This window comes from Stenella coeruleoalba (genome assembly GCF_951394435.1).
Source record: "Stenella coeruleoalba genome assembly, chromosome: 4".
NCBI lineage: Eukaryota > Metazoa > Chordata > Mammalia > Artiodactyla > Delphinidae > Stenella > Stenella coeruleoalba.
In genome coordinates, this window is record NC_137149.1 from 119,059,703 (window position 1) to 119,084,875 (window position 25,173).

Consider the following 25,173-nt stretch of genomic DNA (forward strand, 5'->3'; position numbering starts at 1 on the left):
ATTTTCTGTTTGTTTGGTATTGTTACTTCTTTAATTCAGAATAGGTATAGTACATATTTATTTATATAGTAATGTATATTTATGTGTATTACATCCCCAGATCTTGCTTTTGAGGATTTCTGACTTCTCCGAATCTATTTGTTATGGAAATTAGCAATTTTAGCTCCAATATAATTAGAAACTTTATGATAAAATGTAAATTCCACAGAATTTGTTCTGGATAGTAAAAAGAAAAATTTTAATGTTTTTGATATGACTATTTTAATAATATGTCGTACACTTTGCTTTTTTAAAAAGTAGTATATCATGACCATAGTTCATTTTTGGATAACTTAGGGTCCCATTTGAATCTCGGTTATTGTACAGGGATGCCATTGCAGAGAGTTTACAGTTTAACTCATCCCTGACTTTTCCAAATAGGCAAGTCAGTGCCCTAGGGCATTTTTCTTTCCGCATTCCCTCCTTTCCCCCTCCCTTAATACCTATTAAAACCATTGTTACACTCCATTTTATAGTTATGGCAGAAGGTTTGCCCTCCCCCATCCTTACCTATTATTATCCACAGTTGGAAGGTGTTAGTATTAGGGATTTATAAAGTATTACTTTCTGTACTTTGTAGTACAAAGAAAATTGGTGTTTTTATTGTAGTATTGATTGTGCTTTTTCAAACCACACTTCCCCCATGGTTTGGAATCACTGCTGTATTAATGTAAGGTCAGTCTGCCTATGATATGATTCCCCATTTATCACCAGGGTTAACTGAATTAACTGCTGTCTATAAAAAGAATCTTAGGAATGACTATCGGGTTTGCTCTTTGCATGTTTTGGCTACTCTTGTAGTTAACTTGGCTATAGTATTGTAGCGACTTATTTGCCTCAAAGAGATATGCCCCAAAGCTTGATTGAAAATAGTGGATCTGCTGATAGTTTTGAAAATATGATGATCCTGAAGTCATCTTTCTGGCTTGACTATTTTTCTCATGGCATTAATGATAGATGGGATGTTATTTTAGGTAGTAAAGTTATGTTGTAGTCTGAACTTGCTGTACTATTTTGGCTAGTAACTTAGCGGAGAATACCACTTTCTTAGTGGCGTGCAGGCTTCTCTCTAGTTGTGGCATGCACGTTCTTTTCTCTCTTCTAGTTGTGGTGCATACTCTCCAGGGCACGTGGGCTCTGTAGTTGTGGCACACGAGTTCCAGAAAGTGTGGGCTCTCTAGTTGAGGCATGTGAGTTCAGTAGTTGTGGCACACAGGTTTAGTTGCCCCGAGGCATGTGGGATCTTAGTTCCCGACCAGGAATCGAACCCATGTCCCCTGCGTTGGAAGGTGGATTCTTTACCACTGGACCACCACTTCTCACCTGTCATTTGGGGCTGTTTCACTGCACCTTGCAGTGAATATGCAGAGGAGTAACTAGATCCTAATTTCCATAAGTTGATCATGCCAGTTGGGGAACATTTTAATTGTGGTTGTCTAGCTATGTTAGGGCTGTTATTGGTTTTGCTTTCAGCTGTGCTACAAAGTGGAAAAGATTGAATTGCTTATCAATCTCTCATCACATGCTAAGACTTTCCAGTGACCCATAGAAGTGACACAGCAAACCAAACATAACTGGGGTGGTTTTCCAATCACAAGCTCCCACCTTCCTCTCTCTGTCTCTCTCTGTCTGTCTCTCTCTCCCTCCCTCTTTCTCTGTTTGATTTTTGGACTTGTTTCTTTTCATACCCATACTGTAAGCAGTGCTTTCCAGTTAGAAGTCAGTTGACTCTTAACAGAGCTGGTTTACACAGAGATGGGACTAGGGTAGCAATCCAACATGAGATTATTATGCTGTCATTTTAAAATGAGCAAATGGCTGTTTATGAGATGGTGATTTGTCTAAGATAGTATTGCCTACTGAGGTTTGTCTGACCTGGAGCCCAGATGTGTTGATTTCCTAATAATGTCTCAGTGTTATGATGGATCATGCACACCTGGATCATTCTTTTCAGTTGAGTAAGTTGATACATATCTTTTATCTCTGAGAGTTAAAAATATTAAAAAAGTCAGAAATTTATTAGGCACTCTCTCTGAAGGTGAAAATAAATGTGCCTCAGAAACTAGTAAAGTTTATTTTTGACCACTGTGTCAATCTGCTTAGAAAGTTTATTTTAAACATCAACTTACAAAAGTCTCCTGAACTTTCTCCTTTTTATGGTGTTGGGGAGGATAAGAGTGGTGGAGAAGTCCAGTGGAAACTGAGTACCACTACCGTTTTCCTTTACCTTCTAACCAGAAATCTTTCCTAAATTCCACAGTTAATATCTGTATTCCAGCTCCAATTCTCAGGTGTCCTACAATTCAGTTTAATTCAGTTTGGAAACTATCTATCGTTAATGTTAAATCCCACAAGTTAAAGGGCAAGGTTTCCAACAAAACTGCCTTTACTTGAGATGCCAGTCACAAGTGTGTTCCCCAAGCTACCTGCTCTTCTGTCTGACCTGTTTACAAATTCAGAGGTTTGTACAACTAGAAAGATTGGATGATTCCCTAGAATGATTCACAGAACTCGCTGAAAACTCTGTACTTATGATTATACTTTTATTTTAAAGGATACAACTCAGCCAAATGGAAGAGAGGAATAGGCAAGGTCTGGGGTGAGGGTAGGGGCCATATAGAGCTTGCATGTCCTCTCCTGACGCTTTCTGTGAATGCCACCTCCTACCATATCAATGCATCCACCAACAAGGGAGATCCCTTAAGCCACAATGTTTAGTGTTTTTATCAAGGTCTTATTATGTAGGGGTAATTGATTAAACCATTGATTTTGTGTGATCGAATTTAATCTCCAGCCCCTCTCCTGTCCCTGGAGATTGAGAGGTGGGGCTGAAAGTTTTTCTGGTGACCAACCCCCATCCTGAAGCTCTGTAATACCACTTTTAGTCACCTAATTAGCATAAACTCAGGAGTGGTTGAAAGGGGCTTTGACAGAGGTAGTGTCAGAATGGAAGGATTGTACCTTTAATTTGTGCATTCTGACACTAACTCTGGTTAGTATCAGAATTGAATTGAATTGTAGGACACCTAGTTGTTATCCGAGAATGAATAACAAAAGACACTTTTATCACTCAGGAAAGTCACGGGCTTTTGCCGGGACCTGGGGCCAAAGACCAAATACATATATTGAATGTATTTTAAATTGTATTACAGTGTCAGTGTAACATCTTTAATCTTTCAAGTTGTCTTTGGTATTCTTTACTTTGCAGACTGTTTATTAAGATTCTACCAAAAAAATAGGTTTCAGATTTTAATTTCTCTGCTTCATTTCCATGTTCTAATTTTTAAATTTAAAAAGTTTAGTTTTATTTAGATGTAATTAATGCATAATTTGATGACTTTTGACACATGTATGTACTCATGAAGCCATCACCACATTCAAGATGAATATATACGTCATCCCCAAAATCCTCCTTATAACTCTGTAATTCCTCCCTCCCCTCCCCCACTTTCCCGGCAAACACTGATTTTCCTTTCTGTCATTACAGGTTAGTTTGTATTTTCTTGAATGTTATATAAGTAGAATCATATAATACGTCTCCTCTTTTCTCTGGCTTCCTTCCCCCAGGTTAATAAATTGGAGATTTATCCATATTGTTGGATGGACTATCAATACTTTGTCCCTTTTTATTATGGAATACTAAAATTTTGATTTGATTTTGATACGTCACAATTTGTTTTCCATTTACCTGTTGCTGTGTTGGGTTGTTAACAGTTTTTGGCTATTGCAAATCGGCTACAAACATTTGCATGGATTTTTTCATGTGGACATGTGCTTTCCTTTTTCCTCTGAGTGCAATAGTGGAATCATATAGTAGGTATATGTTTACCTTTATAAGAAACTAGTCCTTTGTGTAACTGTTTGAGGTTTTTCCCTGTTTGTGGCTTGCATTTCATTTTTTTTAACCAATGTCTTTTGAAGTTTAGAAGTTTTTCATTTTGATGAAGCTGAGTTTATATCTTTTTCTTTTATATTTCATGCTTTTTTGGTATATTGTGGGAGGTTGACTAGTATCCCCAGCCCCAAAAATGTCCATGTCCTAATTTCCAAAATCTGTGACTATACTATCTTATGTGGCTAAAGGAACTTTTCATATGTGATTAAGTTAAGGATCTTGAGATGGGGAGTTTATCCTGAATTACCCTGGTGGGCCCAGTATAATCACAGACTCCTTAAAAGAGGGAGGTAAGAAGGTCAGGGCAGAAGAAAGAGATGGGAGACTGAAGGTAAGAGGTTAGAGTGGTACACTCTGAAGATTTAGGAAAGGGCCTGGAGCTAAGGAATGAGGCAGCTTTCTAAAAGTTAGAAAAGGCAAGGAAACAGATTCTCTTTTAGAGCCTTTAGAAAGAACACTGGCCTGCCAACACCTTGATTTTTTTTTTTTTTTTTTTTTTTTTTGCGGTACGCGAGCTTCTCACTGTCGTGGCCTCTCCCGTTGCGGAGCACAGGCTCCGGACGCGCAGGCTTAGCGGCCATGGCTCACGGGTCCAGCCGCTCCGCGGCATATGGGATCTTCCCACAATGGAGCACGAACCCGTGTTCCCTGCATCGGCAGGCGGACTCTCAACCACTGCGCCACCAGGGAAGCCCCAACACCTGGATTTTTAGCCCACTGAAACTGATTTTGGGCTTCTGACCTCAAGAACTGGAAGAGAATAAATTCATGTCGTGATATGCCAGCAGCCTTGTGGTAATGTGTTACAGCAGCCCTAGGAAGCTAGTACAGAAGTGGGCGGAGCTGCTGTAACCAATACCTGCACATATAGAAGCGACTTTGAGATTGGGTAATGAGTAGAATTTTGAGGAATATGGTAGGAAACGCGTAGATTGCCTTGAATGTACTGTTGGTAGAAACATGGATGGTAAAGATCCTGAAGATGAGGACTCAGAAGAAAGTAAAGAAAGCCTATAGCTTCTTAAAGAAATGCCAAAATGTCATAAACAGAATTTGGTGGAAACATGAACATTAATGGTACTGCTGGTAGGGGCTCGGAAGGAAGTGCACATGTTATTGGAAACTGGAGTAAAGGGGATCCTTGTTAGATAGTAACAGAAAGCTTGCCTGACTTTTGTCCTATAGTAACCTAGCTATCTCTCTTCTGTCTTGCCTTGGTAGAGTAGCAGTCATGTTTGTATAAATTTTGCTCTTCTTTTATGTACTTGCATAAAGTACTTCAGTTTTAATTAAAGTGACAGATTTATATTTTTATATAAATTAAATTTACATTTTAACAAAATGTCAGGATTTTTCAGAGCAAACATCTTAGTAGTAGTAGTAGTAGACTATGCTTATTCTTGAGATGTCATTATTACTGGTCTTTTTGCAGTTTCCCTTTGAATAAATGGATATGCAAAAACAACTTGCTGTAAAACCCTTAATTTCTGGATTTTCCTGATTTCAAGAAAACTATTTTTCAAAACATAATTTTAACTTACCATTTTGAACTAAAATGGCTATTATAAAACACATACCTTGGTTTTAATGTATATATGCTCATTGAAGATAAATATTTAGAAAGTAGAAATGTATTGTTTGGTAAAATAATTTTAAATGATAGCTTTTGTTAATGGTTATTATTTATTAGTATGATACAACTTATAAATATCTGTGCATTCAGTCTTTACCCTGTTCTTGCAAATCTTTTTCTTCTGTATTCTAGGGTTTTTGTTTGTTTTGTTTTTGGAGGGAGGATATATAAAGTAGTAATCATTACTATATTTTCAACCATTGCCACGTTGAAACTCAGTGTTTAAATTTGAAACTAAAGTTAGTGCTATTTAAATGTGGAATTCCTAAATATTATAGTTCCCTCTTCTGTCTTTTCAGAGCTATTGCACCACGTTAAATGTTTCAAATTAATTTTAGCAAGTGTTTGAAAATTACCAATAGCCTTAAATTGCTGTTTGATTCTCTGGAGTTAGAAGGACTCCTGTGTCTGCCACCTCAAATCTCTAGTATTTCTGTTAAATTTGGAATTTGGAATAGTCATTATCAAAAATTATTTGTGGGAAATAGGAAAGATTGGGGTACAGGGTAAATGACATAGTGAAGAAGCATATAGACAGTTTCAGGATATAAGAAAACTAAAGTGGTTTCTGCAAGTCAGTGGCATGAAAAAGAGGGGCAGGGGAGTTGCTCTCAGATGAAAGAGATGTGAGAAATAAGAATCACATACCAAGAGTAGTTCTTTTTGGATTCTGTTTAGATCACATTATCTAAAATAGACATTCTTGAGGCAGTCTTAGAAATTTGAGTATTGACTGGTATTAGTTAATACCTTGGAAGCTTAATTTGATAAGTGTGATAATAGTGATTTTGTTATTATATAAGGCAATGGCAAAATTAAAGATATGTGTGTGGGTGGGGGAAGGGAGTGACATGATATCTGGGATTTACTTTAAAAATACCTTAAAAACAAAAACAAAAGACAAATATAGAAATATCGATAATATCTTGAATCATATTCCTAAATCTTTAAAAGTATTATTTATATTTCTAATAAGGAAAATGAGGCTTTTCCCGGCCATTTCGTTCTTCTTCTTTTTTTTTCTCCTTATGATTTATCACCATCTCCTATAGTAAATATCTGTTTTGTTGTTGTGTGTCTTCTCCTGGAATATAAGTTTAATGAAGGTAGGAGGGATTTTTATCTGTTTTGTGCATTGCAACTTCTTCATTACGTATCCCTGCGTAGCACATGGTTGGTGCTTAGTAAATAGTTGAATGAATGAACGAATGGGAACTAAAGCTCTTGAATACTGAGGACATGGGGTTTGGCCAAAGACAACTAAGGAGAACCCCTTTGAAAATTAACCATGTGGAACTTACAGGGGAAAACGTGGCCTAGTACATTAAAATTTAAGGTGATAAGCCGTCTATCCCGTGTTAGACTATAAAGTCATAATATATCAAATATTCAACATATTCTCAGCAATAGGAGTTGCTATAAAGTAATTGTTGTCTTACTGTAATTTCTCTAGTTGTCTTTCATATAGTCTTTATCGTTTCTTCTCCCCCCAGTCATCTGTTTATCACATCTTGAGGTGTACAGCCATCCCTTGGTGTCTGCGGGAGGTTGTTTCCAGGACCCCCCCCAGACACCAAAGTTCGCAGATGCTCAAGTCTCTCATGTAAATGGTGTAGTGCAGTTGGCTCTCCGTATCCGTGGGTTCCACATCTGCCTATATGGAGGGCTGACTCTTTTATTTGAAGGCTATGTATTTCTTCTTAGGGGGAAAAAAAATGATTTAAAACTAGTAATTTTGTACAGATAAGATGAATTTTAGAAACTGTTCTTATGGTTTATTTTTATGTTAGAATATATGTAATCTCACATTTCTCCTTTTTCTAACAACTGCTTTGCTCTCTTTTTCACTGTATATGTGTTTACAAGCTAGATTTTAATATCTCACTTATGAACATAATTATCAGTTATCTACTACTTTTAAAAAATAGATTTTAGTTTTTAGCATTACTGTGAGACACAGCTGATAATAATTGTACTCAATAATTAAGGTGACCAAGTTGAGTATTAAAATGACATCAGTGAAAATTCAGAAACTTTTTATATTTGATATTCTAAAACGAATGTTTTTAGAATCACTGCTTTTAAAATTGCTGAAGTCATTTTTATAAACCCAAACTGTAAGCCTTGACTGAAGGAAAAATGTGAGCAAAAATTTTTAGTCAGTGTCAACTTTTTTGTGTTTCAGGACCCTATTATACTCTTAGAAATTATTTAGGACCCCAAAGACGTTTGATTTATTTGAGTTATATTTCTCAATATTTAACCTATTAGAAAGTAAAACTGAGAAGTTTAAAAAGTACTGTATTCATTCTTTTAAATTCACTGAAAAATAACTGGTAATTACATGTTAACGCAATTAATATATTTTGGGGGAATTAGCCTTATTTTCCCCAAACAAAAAAAGTCAATAAGAAAGATGACATTGTCTTACGTTTCTACAAATGTATTTAAAGTCTGGCTTAATGAAAGATAGTTGGATTCTCTTATCTGCTTCTGCATTCAGTCTGTTAAGATATAACAAACCATGTTGTCTGAGGAAAACTTCATTGTATACTCATGAGAGATTGAGAGTGAAAAACACAACTAACATCTTAGTATTATGAAAATAATTTTGATCTCATAGACTTTATGTCAGGGTCTCAGAGACCACACCCAAGTCCATATTTTGAGAACTGCTGGAATAATTTCTCTGGGAAACTGTATGTGGCAATATCTTAAAGTCTTTAAAATGAAAGACAAGTTTTAAATATATAATAGTGTCAATTGAGTGTTTCTGTTCCATATGCTCTACTTTAGGGGAACTATTGAAGTTAGCTTGTGCTTACTTATGTATATATCAATACATTTGGGCATTGAGGAAGGATGCCCTGACCTGCAGGGCTGTGTTTGTAGATTTCACATGTTTTAGACTACCATGTAATAGAACTGGTCACCTTATTTCTTAGAGAAGTAGAAATTTATTCAATAGTAATAGATGGTTAAAATTTTTAAAGCAAGTTTTTGGTATTCAGAGTTACTTGTAATTAAGGGGCAAAGCACAACTTTAAAATGCAGTTAATTTATTAAAAAATAATCATGATGCTTAATGTCATTAGTGAGCAAATATTAGTGTTGTTTCCACCTCTTGGTGAATATAACTCTAGCCATACAAAGATAACTGTTAACTGTTTTTTTCCCCTAAATATGTTATGTTTCATTTTCTGAGAGTTTTTAAAGCTGTTTCTTTGTTGACTTGCCTTCTGCCTCCATCTGTATGCAACCTAAAAATCAATAGTACATTAAATTAGCTGACACAGAAGGAAAAATAATAAGTAAAGAAAATAGCACTTATTGCTTACATTCGATTTTAGTTATAACTAGTGTAAGATCCAGAGGGTATTGATGGGGAATGAGGGAAACGAAGCACTACACATCAAGTTATTTCACAAGTAGTAATCTATACTTTTGCATCTTTTATTTCATGATTTTGTTTAGAAACAACATTGATGCTGAGTAGCTAGTAAAATAACTTACTTTCACTAACAGCATTTGGTGAGGATTGTTATTGATGCTTGTCTGTAATATTAGACACAATGATTTATTTAAAGGCTGTGTTAATTATAAAGCTAATAAAAACCTCATATTATTATGGGCATGCTATATATTTGTTGACAATATAAATTGCATGAGGTTTTAATGCTCAGTACATTGTCCTTACGTTCGGATGATGTACTAATTTTTTCATTACCTCTCTAAGCTTCCCAATCTCGCACATTTGCTAGGAGGAGTGCATTAGCAGCAATAAGATCTTTTTCTCCAACGTGTCTGACAAGCCTCTGAAAATGTGATGGAGCAAGCTATAGCTAGATTTTAGAAGTTCTTTTGTTAAATCATGTAAGAAACTTAAACTTACAGTACTTCACATTTTCCATGGTAATTTGCTCTTTCGATGAATAGCTGGGTAGCAGCAGCACAGGAAAAGCAGAGTACTTGGCAATACCAGCTCAATTGCCTCTGCAGATGAGGATTTAAAATTCTATGCAGCAGACAGTACCTCCAGCAGGCGAGTAAAAGGTTACTGCATTATTTTGCTTGTTTGTTTCCGTAGCCTTTATCTACAAGCGGATTTTTAAAAATGCAATGTGAAGTGCATGCCTGTTTTTAGATATTCTGGAAATTGATTTAAGTTTAACATGAATATCAAAAGGGCAGCGCAAGGTGAAGGAAGAGGCAATACTGGTTCTTTTTAGATTTAAACCAAAGAAGAAATTGAACATGAGATATACACAAATAACCTTTCAATGCCACAGAAAACAGGAAGTTTTTAAAATACACATTTTAATACAAGGTATTTCTTTTTAGTTTTTAGACTATCTTCCTCAAAAATGGTGCTGTTAACAGACTGATAATCGTGGATCTGTGAATGTTCATTAAGTTACAGTTGTTTGAAGTCTGATTATTTGGGAAGACTATAAAGTATTTGTATTACTGTGACCCTCTCTTGTCCTGTGGATTATAATTACATGGTATACATACATATATATATCTTTATACATTATTGGCAAAAGATACTAGAGTATGGCTAACATAATTAATACTGTTGTTTATGTTTTCAGGGTGGTTTGTGGTTTTTGAATCTTTTTAATGAGATGCAGGTAACCAGGTAGGAGAAGATTCAGTATCAAAACAACCAGGTTTTTGGTGGCTTTTCACTTACTGTCAATACCTATCTATGTAGTCACATGCCCTTTCCTTCTCATTTTAAACTCTTCTTACATTTATGATAGCAGGGGTCTCCTTGGATTCTCTTTCTTAGTTATTCTGTCATTATCAACACCACTGGTTTTGCTATAGAATTGTATTGCTCCATATTTCTCAAGTTTAAGTACAGTATTCAGAAGGAAGTTTTTACTTTGCCTATCAACCACCGTCCTGCCCTCTTCCAGCAATACTCAAAGATTTTTACTAGCTACTGTCTAAATTTTGTTTAAAAAAATAGTTATGCCTATGTTTTTGTATTTTAGATTGAATAACAAGATTGAAAACAATCCTATAAATTAATCTGTAATAAAGAAGTAAAATCAGTTGATTATTCTTACTGTGAGAGTTTGGCTGGCTTCTTGAATCGTAGAGTCATAACGGGTCAGCAGTTCTGATTGGTAAGTTAAAGAATCCGTCCAGTAATTTGCTCCCTGTTGTTTCTCAAAGCAATGCAGCAGCAGTTCTTTTCCAGATATTGAGCGGTTCTTGAACAGAGTGTATGGGGACAGGGAGGGGTGGGGCTCATTCCTGTTGGTTGTTGAGACAGTGTGCATTTACAGAGGGAACAGGTTGGATAGGCTGAGCCGGAGGAGTAGGCAAGCAGATCTAAACTGATGGAGGACAGAAAGAGTGGTTAGTATAATTTGGGGGTACATTATCTTGAGTTTGCTCCTTTATTCAGTACTTGGGCTTTAATATAAAACAGTTTAAAATATTAAAGCACCCTACCTTCTTTCTAAAGAGTAGCCGGGAGACTTCTGCTTTTAATATCGAGTTTTTCTTGGCAATGAGTTTGTGGCTGGTATCTTCTGTGGAAGCTGTTGTTTTATTCTTTTTTAACAGTGTTTCTTTCAGCCAGAGAGCTGCAGAATGAGGCAGTTAGCCAATTTTGAGTATACATGGGACATTACCAGTTCTGATTTTTTAAGTTAAATTCTCTGATTTTTTAAGTTAAATGAGCAAGTCAATGTGTGGCTGTGGCTGCAGCGTTATTTCTTCTTTAATGAAGAGGTTGAGCCGTTCGACCTGCTGCTCCGACCTGTTCCCTGGTAGCCATACATCAGACCAGTTGCAGAGATTATCCATCGAGTGTCCCAGGCAACCAAAGGTAACTACATAGATTTATTTCAAATAAAAATATACAATTAAAATGGATGCATTATAACTAAGACCAAATGATTAAAAATAAAAGATCAATTAAAGATGTTCTGAGCAGTTTTCTTGACCTTGCAGTAGCTATCCAGTATCATTTTGTCATCATCAGATTGTGTAGCAATGGAAATGCACTGCAGTAATTGATTTTGTAATAGGATCAGGTGATTTACTAGCTGCACTGACAACCACTTGCTTGCCTGCTCTGAGCTGTGGAGGACTCTAATGGATGTTGTGATTGCAGCCCCGAGTTGCTGTGAGGCTGCTGGCCACTTAAAGCAGCAGCATGTATTTTTAAAATTAGAATAGTAAGTTTCTCTTTTTTGTTTTCTTTGCTGTAAGTTATGGGTAACCTCAGTAATTTTACAGGTAATTGAATGCCCCCATGAAATTTTAGAGATTATGTGTTATTTCATCCATCAGTTCGTAAAAAGTTCATTGGTACTAGTAGTCTTGAATATAATCTCTGCTCCCTGCTCCTAGTTTAGCATCAACATGTGTATCAACATACTTTGGTGTTGAACATGAGAGCACATCTCTAAAATATAACAATTTATGTTAACTGTCCTATGTCATCTAAATGAAACAGAATATTTCTCACATTTGTAAATTTCATCAATTTCATCTAGCTATAATTATGATAATGGGATTATGGTAAATTCTTGTACTAGTGAGGAGTTGTATTAAGAGTTGTTTTGTATCCTTCTTTGGTCTTTTGCTTTCTTAGTGGTCTCATAGATATAACAACATTTAGGAACTCTGAGTTGAACCAATTCTAAGGAATGTTGATGAAAACATAGTAGCTATTTTAGAGTAGTGTTTAAGGGTATAGCAATTTAAAAATTTAAAAATTGGATATTAAAAATTTAATATCCAAGATTATGAATTTTCAGTGATTATATTTTAATAATCTTTGCTTTCATCTTTCCTTTATGCATTTTAAACAAATAGTTGATTATAAATATAGAAGTATAAGACCAAAGCTTAAAACAGAATAGAACTAGTGTTATGTAAAGGACCATCAGACTCAGGTGCCCAAGATTTTGCCCACTTTGAAGTTCTGCTTAGGGCTTTGCATTAGGAAAGAAAATTATCTCCCCTCTTTACATTCCTCACCAACTCCTTTACCTCTCTAACTATCTAACATGTGAAGTGTTTTGTACACAGCCTGATACATAAAAATACTGAATTCTCTGTCCTTCCCTAATTTACATTCTTAAATCATATTTATTTTCTTGCCACAATAGAGGTGCTATTTCTTTCAACCACATCTAAAACATTTACATTAATTAATGTTAATAATTTGCTATAGAAGCAATTGGGCATAAAATTGCCATTGTATATGATAGTCAAACCTCCAAGTGAGGACAGCTTCTCTTTGTGATGTACTTAAATACTTGCCCGTAGTATTTGAGGCCTTTGTGTTTCTTGAAAGATGCAAACATTTCCAATATCATTCTATACTTTATCCTAAATTCAGATACTTAAAACTTTAATTATGGAAGACTAATATAATTTAAACACTAGTATTTGAAATCTTTTATTATTCAATTGGTAACAAGTTTATTAACCCCCCGCCCACCCCCACCCCCACCCCCCAAAAAAACCCTCTATGAACACTGATAACATGAACATAAGGATGTTAATACCATAAGAGATTTGGTCAAGGATGTGTTGAAATTTCATATATATTGAAATGTTAAGTGGTGGATTACCAATAAATTACTAGTAAGTTTCACTGGATTGGTGAAAGCTTTTTTGCAGTGGGGCGGGCAAATAGGAGGAAAGGAAGTGAATATCAGAAGTGTTGACTACTTTTTTAAAAAATTGGTTATAAAAGATAGGAGATATTGTGACCTGTAATTCAACACTCTGTGAAGTCCTAGCCCTAGTGGAACTGCTTTTTCTTAAGAGCTCTAAATCAAGCATTAAAAGACCTGGATTTAATCACACTCTGCCACTAATATGTTGTACTTGATGACCTTGATCAATTTGTATATGAACATTTTCAGGGTTCCTTAAGCATGCTTCTAAAATGTGCATTAAAAAGAAATGAGTTGACTCTTACCACTGTGAGGTATGGTAATACTTGACCTGGAAGCATGTTAAAGTTAGGAGGAAGGATGAAATTTCTTAAAGAACCAGGTTCTAGGTGATATTGAAATGTCTCCTTTCATTTTTCCTGTTTTGGGGCTGGAGGGCAGAGAGGCACATGTTTTTGCTTAAGAACACTTGTCTTGTTGATATCCAGTATTCTCTAAATAGGATAATTATTCTAGATAATAAATAAAAGAACAAGTTTGGGATTAAATTCTGGAGCTGCCATTTTTTCCTATGCTCTCTAACAAAGATAATGTTGTTAAAGAGTTTGTTTCCACACCTGGCATATTTTTTAGTCAGCATTTTTTTTTAAAGGCAGCCTTTATGTTGCTACTGCTTTTTCCATATAGGGCCTATCAGATAAGCTGAACACAGTCCTCTTTTTTGCCTGGGCAAAGTCATTTGTGGCTTGATTGAATTAGGTGCATTCACCATGATGATCGTGTCATAATAATTATAACAAAGATTTATTGGACCCTTAACTTGGACCAGATGCTATCCTAAGCACTTCTACATTAATTATGCCATTTATGAGATAGGTGTTCTTACTGTCATTTTTAAAAATGAGGAAACTGAGGCTCTGAGAGGTTACATAACTTACGTTAAATCACACAGCTAGGAAATAGCAGAGCCAATATTAAAACTTATACTTAAAAAAATATATTTTTTAATTGTGGTAAAATACTGTACTTTAATATACTTTTAAAGTATTTGCACTTTCAATTAAGCAGTGACTGCAGAGATGAAGCCAAGTTTTTGTCTGAAGACATTATATGATTACTTAATTTTTGTGTCTTGAATGAGAAGAAAGTGATATATTCCCTTCTTACTCAGCTTTTTGGAATATACTTCTCATTGTTGCAATAATCATTCATTTAAAGCATTTGTACTATGTTTGCAGTAATGTTTCTCAAAGTGCGGTTCAGAGATCACTTATATCTGTATCATTCAGGATGGTAGTTGAATGCACAAATACACATCAGAACCCACTGACAGAATCACTAGAATTGGGTCCAGGGATTTTCATTTTTAAACAGTCCACTCAGGTGATTCACATGCATATCAAATTTTATATGTCCATACACATGTAGTGCATGTATGGTGTTAGGTTGAACCGTATGAAATTGCCATTTTTGTAGGCCTAGTGGTTTAATATCGACATTTTCATGGAGTTTAACCTACCATGACATCAATTTTGAAAATATGTATTAGTTGCACATTGTAGTGAGGGAGACTGGAAGCAAATACAACAAATTTATAAAGTGATTATCTCTGGATGATGAGATTATAGATAATTTAAAATATTTCTTCTTTACATGCCTAGGTTTTTCATGTCTTCTTTACATACTAGGTCTTAGATTTGACCTTTATAATAAGGCAAAACAAGTTGCCTTACTGATAACGGTTCTAATAAAAATATTAATATAGCTAAACATTTGTACCCAACATCAGTTAGTCTTCTCCTTTGAAATGTAGGTCCATGAGGGCATTCAATTCTGTTTAAGATAAATTGTCCAAATTCAATATTCTGATCCAGGATGTAGCCTCCTTTAGTAGTCCTCCCTACCCCCAACCCCCCTTTTCTTAAGAAAAAGGAAACATGGGAAAGGTATTTTCATGGATTATTTATCTGTACTCACAGCTTGGCCAGATAATTTAACATTGTGGAAATCCTAGCAGTTCTTGACCATTAACCAGCCTCTGCTTGGCCTCTTCTACAAAATTTTTAGTTTTTTTTTCCTTAAGGTCATCATATATTGCTAAGGCTCTCTCTGTGAGGAAGCTTGTCCCTGATGGCTTTAAAACATTACTATGCTGGAGAATATTTTTTCTGGGCCAATGTGACTTTTACATTATTCTGACCTCATCCCTTAATGATGAATGAATGAAGTAATTCTCACTACAGAAACGTGTTTTGTAGAAAAATAGTAGCCTCTAGTTGTCCCATTGCTTTGTCATCATTCATGTATTGAACTATATTTGTGCACATTCATGTTTATATTTATATATTACCATGTAGTAAAGGAAAGGGGCTTTGGAGTTAGGCTGATTTGTCGGAATGAATCAAATTTAGGTGACTGAGTTTTGGTTGTGTGAGGATAATACTAATTATCTGGTAGGATTCTTTTGAAGATTAAGACAGAATGTACATAAAACATCTAGCACAGTGATTGGCATATAGCAGATAACAAATGTTACTTCCTTTTCTAATGCTGACATTGGAGACTGCAAAGATTAAGTGACTTGCCCAAGGTTACCCCTCGGCAAGCAAAGGGGCAGGTAGCAAAAGTCAGATTCACTGACTACTATAATTGCTATCTTAATTCCTATCCTATCCTAATTCCTGTATGTACACATATACATACATTTGGGTGCATACATGAGATTCTCCTACTGATTTAAGGTTTATTCTTCCCTTAGTTGATTAGTGTCTCACTAATTCATATTCTTTTCTATTCAGATATTGATGCTGATAATGGTAAAAGATTGGTAGGGAAGCTCTTTACTTTATGTAAGTTCCTGTTCTAATTAGACTAGTACTGCTTTGAAGTGAAGGATGCTGTACTTAAGGTTGTGTCAGCAGTTTTATTCATGCCTGTTTGCACTTTTCCAGTAGACTGTAAACTGTTTCCCTAGTTACACAATAATAGACAGGCATTGGCAAATTCATTGTTTACTTTTTTAAAAAACATGGCATCTTCCCCCAGTCAAAATAAAATATACCAGTTTACTTATTTTATACTAATGCATTATGTTGATCATACAAGTTTTCCTTTGGAGTAATTTATAAATGAATATGAAATTAATTTGGTTAATATGAAATTAACCCCTTTCTATTTGTTTCTCAGTAAAATTTCTATTCTTTAATATGGTCATTATTTTATTCTTCTATTTATAGATAAAAATACAGCAACAAAGATTATTTTCTTTTCCCAAGCTTGCTACCTTTTAGTATAAAAAAGAAGGAATATCTTCCTATATTTCTGTAACTGAGATTTGTGTACATTATCTGCAGTTATTTACCTCACAATACCATTTGCAGTAATGTTAGAGGATACGCATGCTGTAGGTTTTATGGAGGATGTGTTATATGAGTTTGTAGTGGTTGTTATTATGTTCTTTTATGTTTTGAAATTTTAAGAATCAGAACTCATAGGATTTGACATTGCACCATGTCTGGCTTTCATTAAATTTTTGAACTGTTACTCATAATAAAAATTATAATTACATATCCAAATTTGCATGTAGTAAGTGATTAATTTTGAAATCATGTTAACATACAATATTAGAATCAATTGATATATTTGATCAAATCTATGAAGCTTGAGGTACACAATTATTTTAACTATTAGAAAAGGAAAAATGCTGCTTATTTAAACTATGGCATGCCATCAATTTCAGAGAAGCTGAGATATGAAAAAAATGTGCCTTTTAGAATCTATGAAATATTTCAGGTGTGTATTCAGATTTTAGGGCTCTTTTTCGGTGAGGAGCAAATTTTGTGTTGCTAGTTGTTGAGGACCCTACTTAATTCTCTGTATATGTACAACTTCACCAATTCTTTTTGTTCATTTGTTCTGCCTTTAGTATTTATCTAGTGTCTTTCATGTGCAGAGCTGTGTCATGTTTCTGGCCACGTAAGATTTCTTCCTCCTTGGAACTTCTATTACATATCCAGAGCATAACAGAAAACCAAGTTATTGGTAATACAAAGTAGTACTTACTTGTATCTCCAGCTAGGTTTCAGGCTATCTTAGGGCAAGATTGTTGGTTTTTATGTGTCATGTATCTGCTTCATTTCCTATCACATACTTGGTAATTCATTGTAATTTCTTGATTAAACTTTGTTTAAAATGGTAGGAAAGAGAAGTAGCACATACACCTCAAAAGAGTGTCTGTATGATTATGTTTTAATAGTAGTTTGTATCTCTTAATCTCCTATCCCTACTACTATGTATAAAATAAATAACAATGATACATTGTATAGCATAGAGAAATGTAACCATTATTTTATAACAACTTTAAATGGAGTATAATGTATAAAAATATTGAATCACTATGTGATTCAATTATTATAACTATGTTAGTTATAATACTAACATTTTGCAGCCTCCAATAAATTAATGGATGGAGACACCGAATATCAACAGCTGCTAACATCATGAAAGGAAGGACACCAGACGCTAGGTGACTCCTAATGAAATAACTCACCACGCTGTGACAGAGGGACCAAACCAAGCCTAATAAAGCCTCTGGATCCAGCTGCCAGTTTGAATGAGGAAATACAAAGGACGGATAAATGTGTTGAACTGTATCACGTGTATGCAATTAGTCAAATCCAGACTATGAAAAACAGATCAAACAGATAAATTTTAAGAAAGGTATAGAAAATAAATCTGTAGATTGAAATAGACTTAAAAGAAACATCAACCGTTTTTTTTTTTAATGGTCAAGATTGAAAAACAGTATCTAGGGAGACATACTTCAGTGAGAGAATCATAAATAAAAGGAAGTGATTTCTGCAAGAGCAACTTAGAGGAAAGGAGTTACTTAAAGGAAGGGAAGGGGCTATGATTGAGTCAGGGCACTTGGAGGCACTTCTGGGATAGTTGGCAAACTTCTAAGTATTGAGCTGTGTGGTAGTTATAAGAATGTATATCCATGAATATAAAAAAAATCTGATTAGAAAATGGGCAGAAGATCTGAATAGACATTTTTCCAAAGAAGACATACAGATGGCTAACAGACACATAAAAAATGCTCAACATCGTTAATCACCAGAAATGCAAATCAAAACCACAATGAAATATCAGCTCTCATATGTCAGAATGGCCATCATCAAAAGTCTGTGAATAATGAAACGTTGTCAAGGACATATAGAAAAGGGAACCCTAGTACACTGTTGGTGGGAATGTAAACTGGTGCAGCCACTATGGAAATAATATGGAGGTTCCTCAAAAAACTAAAAGTGGAACTACCATATGACCCAGCAATTCCACTCCTGGGTATATATACGAAAAAAACAAAAACACTAATTCGAACAGGTACACGCACCCCAATGTTCATAGCAGCATTATTTGCAACTGCCAAGATATGGAAGCAACCTAAGTGTCTATAAACAGATGAGTGGATAAAGAAGGTGTATATACATATACACAATGGAATATTACTCAGCCATAAAAAGGAATGAAATTCTGCCATTTGCAACATCACAGATGGGCCTAGAGGGTATTATGCTTAGTGAAATAAGACAGAGAAACACAAATACTGTATGTTATCAATTATATGTGGAATCTAAAAAATAAAACGAATGAATATAACAAAACAGAAACAGACTCACAGATGTAGAGAACACACTAGTGGTTACCAGGGGGAAAGAAAAGGGGAAAGATAGGTTGATTCCATATCTTAGCTATGGTGAATAATGCTGCAGTGATCATGGGAGTGCAGATATCTCTTCAGTATCCTGTTTCCATTTCCTTTGGATATATACCCAGAAGTGGTTGCTGGATCATATGGTACTTCTATTTCTAACCTTTTGAGGAACATCTATACTGTTTTCCATAGTGGCTATACAAGTTTGCATTCCCACCAGTAGTGTACAGTAGTTCTCTTTTCTCCACACACTCTCCGTGAATATTTGGTATATTTGGGTTTGGAAGGTAGTTACTCTGACCTTGTAAGTAGTACCCAAATTGAGTTAAGGTTTGAATTAGATGTCTTTAATGACTGCTAATCTCCTTTCTTCTGTGTCATATTTAACTCATGATGAGGTAACCTATTTTAAATATATATTTTTAAATTTTTATTTATTTATTTGGTTGTGCTGGGTCTTAGTTGCAGCACGTGGGCTCCTTAGTTGTGGCCTGTGAGATCTTTGTTGTGGCATGCATGTGGGATCTAGTTCCCTGACCAGGGATTGAAACTGGGCCCCCTGCATTGGGAGCGCGGAGTCTTAACCACTGCGCCCACCAGGAAAGTCCCTGAGGTAACCTATTTTAAAGTGTTTTTAAAATTGGTAACAGAAGGTTGTTTAATAGCTAATAACATATTAAGTACTCACTATGTGTCAGACACATCTTTAAACATTTTACATGTATTATCTCTCTAATCCTCACAATAATCTTGTGATATAGAGGTGCCATTTTAAATTTCCTTTTGCAGATGAGGTAACTGAGATTTAAAGGTGTTGAGTGATATATCCAAGTTTACATAGCTAGGTAGTGGTAGAACTAGAATCTGTATTGTCATCTACTACTGAACATGGGCTCTTGACCACTGGGATTTATAACCTCAATTTTATGCAGCTGTTTCCCTATCAATTTGGCTTTGACCAAATGGATCCCCAGCCCACTGTCCCTGACTCTGATTGGGAGAAAGGTGATGTTTAGGGGTCTGAGAAAGCAGAGTGGGCCCTATCTTAAGGGGCTTTTATATGAAAGAGATAGTTGTAGTGGTGTCATGTTACTGTCACCTGTGCCCATTGTTTTTCTTGGTGCTTCAGATTTTTATTATGCCATGTTGGAAGACAGGTTGGTCTAATGGAATGAACATAAACCATGGCTCAGACATATCTGAGTTTCAAACATGTTACTAAATCTTACTAACTGTAAATCTTTGGGCAAGTGACCTTAATCCGAGGCTGTTTCCTGTTTTGTAAAATGGAAGTAATGATCTCAGGGTTGTAGATTAAATGAATGTGCTGTACCTAGCATCGTGTTGGTCCCTAGTGGACACTCTGTAAATGTTTGTTGATTACATTAATGCATTGGAAGTATCTTTACTAATTTGAATATAAAAACAGTCTTCTTAACCTATAAGATTCCCTACTAATATTTTGGTTTCTATATCCGGAGGAATCGAATTGCTGCAGTAGAAAAACAAAGGCCTATTTTATGGCTTTCAATTAATTATTATTATTATTATTCTTTTGACTTAACCTTCTACTTTTGTCTAGGGGAGAGGAGTAACTTCAGAATGAAGGAATCCTATCCAGAAACTTGGAAGTTCTAAGAAATATTCCTTCCAACAAATCTGAAAATCAGTAGTTTTGGAGAGCAGCGACCACCGTTATTGTCTTTCCAGTTATTTGAATGGCTGAGTTTAGTGGTAAAATCCTTAGGCCGTCCTCATTGTGATAAGGAATTCAAGTTGTGACCAACCCACAATGCTTCCTCTTAGTTTTAGATTGAGTGTACAACACAGCATTGTTTGTACTGAAATTGAGGGTGTTTGGAAGTTTGAGAGTGTTGTACAACTACTGCCTTGTTAGGTTTGTCCAGAAATACTGTTCTATAACCTGAAAAATTTTTAAAATTTCTTGTCTGAAAAATAACAGATCATTACATAAGGGATCTAGTTTACTGATTTAATCATTATGACAGTGTTGCTTTATTTCTACATAAATAGAAAACGTCTTTGTCAGAAGATCATATTTCTTACTATTTAAAAAATAATAGCTCGTAGTCTTTACTAAAAAGAAAGAATAGTTTTGAGTGGATTATAATTGTTTCTTGCTATTAGAATTAGTATTTTACATGTTATTTTCTTAGTGGTGGTGATGGTTTTTACCTTTTTTTTTTTTCTTTTTCAGTTACTGTAGACATTGGTGGGCACTGATGAAACTGGGCTAGAATGAAGTTTATTTTACCTGGTTTCTACTATAATTATATAACTTTTAGAAGTTTTTTTGTCCATATATCTTACAAAGGTCTAACTAGGGTAGATGTTTGTCTCATAATTTTTAAAAAATAATATCTTTATAGCGATTGCACTCTACTTTTTGGATGCAGGGTTTATGTCTTTGGTCAGCATTGTATCCCCAGTGCCTGGCGCATGTTAGAGTTTAAATCTTTTCTCTTTTTCAGTTCAAATACACATTTTCTGAAGGCACGTTGTGTGCAGTGCAGTCACGCACTATCTTCCCCCAATATGTCCACTCAACCTTCCTGCCAAGAATTTGAAGAGGAAGATGGAGTGGTTGTTTCTGAGAGTCTACATGTGAATAGTGATTTTCTGGCATATTCATCTAAATGAGGTCATTGTTTTGCCTCAGAGAGCAAGAAAAGAAATCTAGGCAGGAGTTACCTGAGTTCTAATTGCACACATACTGACTGACACTTCCTAGGGATCCAGGCATGGGGGGGATCAAGCAATAGCAAATGAGAATAGGATTCCTAGATTTAAAAAGCAAATAATAAGACGACATTTTTTTCCGCTTGTTGTTTTTCTATAGTTGCCAAGCTAAAATTATGCTCACCAAGATAGGAACCCTATTTAAAAAACAGACTCACTGGTTTTCTATAGACAATACATTTTCTATATTACAGTGGTGTGCTTTTTCTGAAGTGCAAAACCTTGTAAAATGATAGTGAGGCAGAGTAGAGGCCAGAGTTCCAGGATTTGTTCAAGTCAGTAGTTGCTCATTGTGATGGTATTGAGGCTTTCCTTAAAGATGCTGAGTTATTTCTGAAATTAAGCAGATTCTGGCTTTCTTTGGTCCTGTGATCACTGGCTCTTTAGGTAGTGGCTTCAGATGTTGCTTCTTCTAAGTACGGTTGCTTATGTGTCCCTATTGTATTCTTCATTCCAAATTCTGTCTGCTTGCTACAGAATGTTTCACAGTGAACCATGTGTTGCTGACTCTTCATCTATGGGCCCAGAGCAAAGAAGACCTAAGCCTTCTTCAGCATGTAACAGTCTTCAGCACGATGGGAGAGTCAAGGAAGGCAGAGAAGTTTTTGCATTGTCTTCAGTTAATTACACATTTTTCATTGAGGTGCTTTTATGTAAAGTGAAGGTACAGATGAGTTTTGACCAATGTATGCACTTATGTAACCATAACCAACACCTCAATCAATATACAGAGTATTTCTGTCACCCCCACCCGCACCAAATTTCTCTCATGCTCCATTCCATTCAGTCCACACTTAGGCAACTACTGTTCTGATTACTCTCACTGTAGATTAGTTCTGTGTATTTGCAAACATCATATAAACAGAATCACATAATGTTGCTTTTTTGTGTCTGACTTCTTTCATTCAGTGTACTGTTTTTGCCATCCATGTTGTTGCATGTATCAGAAGTGCATTCTTTTTTATTTCTGTGTACTATTCCATCACATGAATACAATTCAATTAATCCATTCTTCTGTTGATGAATATTTGAGTTGTTTCCAGTTTTGGCTATTCTGAATAAAGCTGCTATAAACCTTCTTGTACCAGCCTTTTTTATGGACATTTCTCTTGGGTAGGTACCTAGGAGTGTATATGCTAGCTCACCGCATAAGTGTGTGTTTGTAAGAAACTGCCAAGTGGTTTTCTACAGTGGTGGTACCATTTTATAGTCCAGTAGCCAAATATGAGAGTTTCAGTTGTTTCCTATTTTCAGCAACATATGGTGGTGCTTGGTCTCTTTTAATTTTAGTAATTCTTGTGGATGAGAAGATCTTCTGCATTGTGGTTTTAATTTGCATCTCCTTGATGGCTGATGTTATTGAGCACCTTTTCATGTGTTTATCAACCCTTTATATCTTCTTTTAGTCAACTGTTTGTCTTTCACCCAATTTTTTGACCTATTTAATGTTTGAATGGTGAATGACTGAATTACTACATGACTGAATTCTGTGATTATTTACCTTACTTACCCAGGTTTCAGCTTTCATATCCAAACTCGACACCCCTCTTGCTCCAAGCCATGATGACAGCACCACTCTACCTAAAAGACTTCTAGGAAGGTTGTTTGCTCAGTCATAAGGTTTTTTTCAGTAGACTTCAGTTCAGTAGACTTCTTGAACTACCACAAAGAAATAGAAATATCTGGTAACAACTTAAGATGGACACTTACATTTTTGTTTTAAAAATCTATAATCACTAAGCTTTTTTGTTTACAGTCTATGAGAAAAGTGATTGAATATAAAGGCAAAGCAGTGTGTATTGAAGATGGATAGAGGTGAGACCAGATTGGGTATGTCTTAAGTACTGTGCTTAGGATTTTAGATTTATCCTACAGAATGGTAGTTTTCAGAAGTTTTGCAGAGTCACTCGAGGGTTGCTAATTCTCTCTTCTCCCCTGCTCTCACAAGCTCTCTCTTCACCTTTTTAATATTTTGCTCTCATTTGAGCAAAGGGTTCAACATGTAAAAAGTTTAAAAGCTGCCACTGAGTTGTTGACATTTCCTGTTCTGGCAGCAGTATAGAGGGTAGATGAGAGGGGCAGGAGACAAAAGATAGGGAGATTACTAGGGATGTTATTCAAGTAGTTTGGGCAAGAGGCAGATGGCATGCGCTTATTAAACAGTACTAGAAAAGTGGGACTGGTTGTAGTGGACTTAGGAGAACTTATGATGTGAGTGGGTGACAGAAGTGTGGGGATAGGCAAGGGTAGTTTGTAACAAATGATAGGAACCAGAATGACATCCAGATTTCTCCTTTTACCCCCTTATTTCAGAAAAGTTCCAAGTACAGTGCTAAGAACTTATTTTGCCCCAGAACCATTTGATAAGTTGCCAAAATGATGCACCATCACTCCCAAACACTTGAGTATGCATTTCTTATAAACAAGGACATTCTTCTGCATAATCACAGTATAACCATTAAAATCAGGACATTGGCACTGGTATATTAGATTGTTTATTCCTCAGACCCCATTGTTGTTCAAATAATATCTCGTATAAGGACAAGATTCCATTCAAAATCATGAGTTGCATTTATTATCATGTATCCAGAACAGTCCCTTGATCTTTTATTTTCATTCCTTTAACACTTTTGAAGATTACAGGCCAGTCATTTTGAACTGGGACCCTTAATTTGTGTTTCCTCTTGTTTCCTCATTAGGTTAGGCATCATTGACAGGAATATCACAACAGAAGGGATGCTGTGTTACTCCCACTGCTTCCTATTAAGTAAACATAATTTCAGTTTGTCCCATTACTGATTTTCACTTTCAGCCTTTCTCACTCTTACACTGGGAAAACACTTAAAATAATTTTCTGATCTTGAGAAACCTACGTAAAAATTATTTTATCTACAGCTCATGGTATATTCGCTTGATCAGAAGTTGTAGATATAATGATTCATTGATAATTGTCAGTGCTCTTTTGAGTACAGAATGCTTTTTTTTCTCTGTGGACATGTTTATACTGGCAAATTTATTAGCCTCTTCTTTTCGTGTGGTTCCCCCTTCCCACAAAGGATGTCAGCTCCAATACAAGTTAATGGAGCAGATAGAGGAAACTCCAGTTTTTTCTTTTTTTAACTTTACCTTCTTAACCTTGACCACATAGGCCTTACCACAAATTCTTACTATTTGAGATCCAAATGAGATATGGTACGTGCAAGAGCAGTCCCCCTCTCCGCCCCAATATTTAAGACTAAACATTTTAGCCACCTTTTCTTGGGGGAAAATACAACCCCCTGGTAATTAAGCTTAACTTACTTTCCTTGAAATAAATCTCTTTTAGGGAATTCCCTGGTGGTCCAGTGGTTAGGACTGTGTGCTTTCACTGCCAAGAGCCCAGGTTCAGTCCCTGGTCGGGGAACTAAGATCCCACAAGCCACGTGGCTCGGCCAAAAAAAAAAAAAAAAAAAGAAAAGAAAGAAAATCTCTTTTATCA

General features: G+C 35.5%; 1 protein-coding gene across 12 annotated transcripts in view; it reads left to right on the forward strand.

The window, feature by feature from the left end:
- The window catches only part of FBXW7 (F-box and WD repeat domain containing 7), a gene marked incomplete at its 5' end in the record, with an annotated part of 206,820 nt that overhangs the window by 76,232 nt on the left and 105,415 nt on the right, over window positions 1–25,173 (forward strand). The window contains 2 exons of one of the 12 annotated variants that reach the window (XM_079920973.1): window positions 10,571–10,705; window positions 11,317–11,415. The exons of the other annotated variants lie outside the window; for them this stretch is intronic. The remainder of the gene's footprint in view (window positions 1–10,570; window positions 10,706–11,316; window positions 11,416–25,173) is intronic. 12 annotated transcript variants of the gene reach the window in all.